Below are 5,220 nucleotides of genomic sequence, written 5' to 3' on the forward strand. Positions count from 1 at the left end.
TTAAAAATTTTTTTCTAGTCTGGGTAAATAATTCTATTTAATAAAACATGAGTAATTTTCTCCTTACACTATACCTACCTTTCTTCATATGCAAGTATATCATACTCAGTTACCTGGTTTCCCATTTTACAACTAATTTGAAATATGAAAAAATAGAATTCAGGAGATAAATGTTAAGAAAACAGGAACATTTGGAGGGAGGAACAGTCTGACATCAAGGGAGAAAAGAAAACCATTAAAATAGGAAATTATGAGAATAAAAGCATAATTAACTATACCTTTAGGGTAATGCCAAGTAACCCCATGTTCTTCAGTGACCTTGAAAGACACCAGATTTTAAGTAACACCACATAATATATATGCTTAATAATAGCCTATATAAAGGTGCTCATCATGATAGCATTCATGAAAAGGAGGGAAAAAAGTTGAAATAGACTTATTAACCAACAATAAAAAAAACTCTTTGGTAAGTTATAAATTTTCATGCAAGTGAATAGTATACAATCTTTTAAGTGGTGTGAACAATAAAAAAAATTTTATATAATCATAAAAAATATTTTATATAATCATAAAAAAATCTTTTTTCTTCTGAAAAAAAGATAAAATCGTGTCCTATATATTCTATTCAACAAGGCTGAGAAGTGTAACAGATTTCAGAAAGATGCTGTTTAAGATGCTTAAAATTAAAAAGTATGATACTTAAATAACATTTGGGAAAACTTAAGTTACATGGAGTAGCTCAATTTTTCAAGATTTAAGACAAGTAAGGTATCCTAGGAAGTGGACCAATCACAAAATGCTTTGGGATCATTTTCTTAGCTGTCTTAAATCCAGTCTAAGAATATAATTGATATGTTAATCTTATATAGAAATCATAGCAAAGATGGCTTTTTCCTTGGAAGGCCTCAAGAAATATTAAGCATAAAGCAAAAAGGCTAACAGATCCTTCAACCACAGGTGAGAACCAGAAGCACATTGCCTTACACAGTATGGAAAGTGTGGAAGTCAGGAGCTGGTATTTATAACTACAAACATATATTGTTCATCAGAGATGGAGGAGTTGCATGACCTCAGATGTCCCTTCTGTAATTCTAAGTGTCATACATAAGGGAAAACCCTACTTGGGAAAGCTCATCAATATATAAAACAAGAATCAACTCTGCTATCTCCATTATATCTACTCTAAACTAATTTACCATCTTACATTTATTTCTCTGAAGTTCTAAAAGATTTTATTTTCTAGTCACTGTTTATTTTCTCCTTTAACAAGACTACCTATTCTAAATGCTCCTTATTGCTCTAGTTTCTAGCAATAGCTTCTCCTACTTCTGACTATCAATGGTCTAACTTTTTGTGCATTCTCATTTTGTCCAGCAGAGAATTCATAATGTCTAGTTCTTCACATCACATACTCTAGAATTAAGCATTCTATTAAATGAACATTACTATTATTCTAATTATCCTACATTTGCTTCTAGTATTTATCCAAGAGTCATATTTTAAAAATTTAAGATTGGTACAGTGCAGGCACTAACCAATCAGAATGAAAGTAAGCTCACTTCCCATGGATGTAGACTGGGCAACTGATACACCTGTACAACTGCATGGCATCTGCATGTGAGCACCATATTTATTCCAAAACATTCTTAAATATCATAGTTACACTTTTCCCCCTATCGCTTATAGACAAATCAATTTTGGTGGGTTCTTTCTTATTTTCCCCTAATCCATAACTATCTTCATCATATGTTCCCATACTACAACCTTCAGCAACTCTTACAACTGCCTGTGAAAATAAGATGCTAATCATGGTTACTTGACAACCAATTAGATGACCTACATAAAATGGCCAAGTTCCTGGACATATAAAAAGATTAAAACTGACCCAAAAAAGAAATAAAACTCTGAAGAAACACAAAAAAGTAAAGAAACAATTAGTAATCAAAAAAATTCCCACAAAGAAAAGCCCAGGCCCAGATGGCTAGTGAATTCTACATAATGTTTAAGAAGAATTAACACCAATCTTTCACAAATTCTTATGAAGAATAGAAGATCCCAATACCAAAACTAGACAAAACCATTATAAGAAAACTATAGACCCATATCCCTAATGAATATAGATGAAAAATTATCAACAAAATACCAGTAACTAAGTCCAATAGCATATTAAAAAGATTATAAACCATGGTCAAGTGGGATTTATCCTAGGAATGCGTGGTTTGTTCAACATGCAAATATTAACCAATGCTATATACTATATTAATAAAGAACAAAATCACGTGATCACTTTAATAGCTACGGAAAATAGCATTTGACAGAATCTAACATTTTCCATTATTTAAAAAAAAACTTTCAAAGGATAGAAGAGAATTTCACCTGATAAAGGAAATTTACAAAAAAGCTATAACTAACATCATACTTAATAAAGACTAAAAGTGCTTTTCTCTAAGATCAGGAACAAAACAAGATATCTATGCTTGCCATTCTATCCAACATTATACTGGAGAGTCTAGCCAGGGTAAAAAATAAGTAAAAGCTATCCAGCTGAAAAAGAAGAAGAGGGACACCTAGGTGGCTCAGTCAGTTAAGCCCCTGCCTTCAGCTCAGGTCATGATCCTGGGCTCCCTGCTCAGTGGGGAGCTTACTTCTGCCTCTGCCTCTGCCACTCCCCCTACTTGTGTGCTCTCTCTCTCTCTCTCTCTCTCTCCCTGTCAAATAAATGAATTCTGCTCATTTAAAATAATATTAAAATATTAAAATAATATTTAAAAAAAATAAATATTAAAAAAAGATAAGCAAAGGAAGAAGTAAAACTATCTCTATTTGTAAACTACGTGATCTTGTATGAGGAAAATCCTAAGAAATCCACAAAGAACTAGTAAAGCTAACAAATGAATCTAGCACATTTGCAGGATACAAGGTTAATATACAAAAATCAATTGAAGTTTTATACACCTTTACAATAAAAAATTAAGAAAGCTATTATTAAGAAAATGAAATTAAGAAAACAACAGGGGATCCCTGGGTGGCTCAGCGGTTTGGCGCCTGCCTTTGGCTCAGGCCGTGATCCTGGAGACTGGGGATCGAGTCCCACCTTGGGCTCCCTGCATGGAGCCTGCTTCTCCCTCTGCCTCTCTCTCTCTTTCTGTCTTTCATGAATAAATAAATAAAATCTTAAAAAAAAAAGAAAAGAAAAGAGAACAACTTCATTTATTATAACACCAAAAAGAATAAAATGGGGGACCTGTGTGGCTCAATAGATTTAAGTGTTGAACTACTGATTTCAGCTCAGGTCATGATATCAAGGTTGTGAGATCAAGACTTGTGTTGGGCTCCATGCTGGGCATGGAGCCTACTTGGGATTCTGTACCTCTTCCTCTCCTTCTGCTCCTTTCCCCTACCTACACTCTCTCTCTCTCTTTCCCTCTCTCTCTCTCTCAAAAATAAAAAGTAAATAAATAAATAAATAAATAAATAAATAATAAATAAATAAATAAAACAGGAATAAAATTAACAACAGAAGTGTGAGAATTTTACATTGAAAATTTCTTTAAAAAGTTAAAAGAAATGAAAGACCTAAACAAATGGAAAGACATTCCATGCCCATTAATCAAAAGACTTAATATTGTTAATATGGCAATACTTCCCATATTAATCCCAGATTCAATGCAATCCCTACTAAACTCTTAGCTATATTTTTTGCAGCAATGAATAAGCCTATCCTAAAATGCATGTAGAAGTGCAAGGAGCCCAAAATACCTAAAACAGTTAAAAAGAAATAAAAAGAAAATTTGGAAGACTCATAATTCTTCATTTCAAACTTACTACAAACTTACTATAATCAAGACTGTGTGGTACTAGCAAAAGGGCAAACATTGACCAATTTGATAAAATTGAGTATCCAAAGTAAATATTTACATTTATAGTCAATTTATTTTTGACAAAGATTTCAAGAAAATTCAATGAGGAAATAAAAGCCTTTTCAACAAATGGTGCTGTAACAAATGAATATCCACATGCAAAAGAATAAAGTTGGACCCCGACCTCACACCATATACAAAAATGAACTCAGAAAATTATCAAAGACCTAAATGTAAGAACTAAAACTATAAAACCCTTAGAAGAATACATAGACATAGTTCTTTTGTTTTGATTCAGGCCATCCTCATACATCTGGGAGTTAGAACCTTCTCTAACAGAATGAGTTTTATTTTTTCCCAGATTAATCATATCTTTTTACTTTCTTCATGGTGATTTTGCTAGATAATAATTTTTTTATATTTATAGAGCTAAATTAATCAATTCTCTTTATGGCCTAGGGGTTTTGCAACTTATATAAAAATGGCCTTCCACAATCTGAAATTATTAAAATATAAAAGAATAATGCAGAGGAAATTGCTTAAATATCCACCAAAATCTGTTTTGCTCACTTGTATAGTGGAAGAATTGAAGTCTCAGACTACAGTGGTTATAAAACTCAAACCCCAAAACGATGGAGGCTGACATCCATAGTTTTGACTTCTTACTAAGAACCCAACAAACAGGAAAAATACCTTGTGTTTTGTTTGTCCCAGTGGGAAATAATTTTCTAGTCCACAGGTGGGTCACTTAAGTGTCTAACTTAGGGCAGATGTGTAAGAGCCACCTCACAAAGGAGCAACACTTATCCCCTTTCACTTCACAAGGGTTAAAATCCATGCTGTAACATCAAAGCTGACAGCCTCAACTCAGTCAGCCACAGCAATTCACATGTTTTCTGCTCTGGTTTCCCATTCTAGCTTAGTTTCCAACACCTGAGATTTTATTTTCTTGCTTTTCTCAGTTATGCATTTAGAATAATATGCATTAGATGTTACCCCACACTTCTGAAAACCGTAGTAGCGAATTTTTAGTTAATTTACTTCGCCATGCTTCCTGGACCAGAAACCCACTCTTTAATTTTTTTAAGGGTTTCACTGCCAGTTGCTCTGGGAAATCAGAGATTACTAAAATAAAAGAGATGAGGAATCACAAAGACTCTCGAAGTCTTACAAAATTGTTAATGCTATAAACCTCAAAACAGTAACTTCCGACACCTTTTGTAAATGGGGATCAGAAGCCAAATTGTCAACTGCTCCTCTTTCCTGAGAAAGGAGGTCATAAAACCATCCTAATTACTGACTCCTACACTTTCTACAAGTCAGGTCATCTCTCCTTCATAAAGGCCCCTCTGTAGCATAA

This window comes from Canis lupus, chromosome 31 (assembly GCF_003254725.2).
Source record: "Canis lupus dingo isolate Sandy chromosome 31, ASM325472v2, whole genome shotgun sequence".
Classification (NCBI taxonomy): domain Eukaryota; kingdom Metazoa; phylum Chordata; class Mammalia; order Carnivora; family Canidae; genus Canis; species Canis lupus.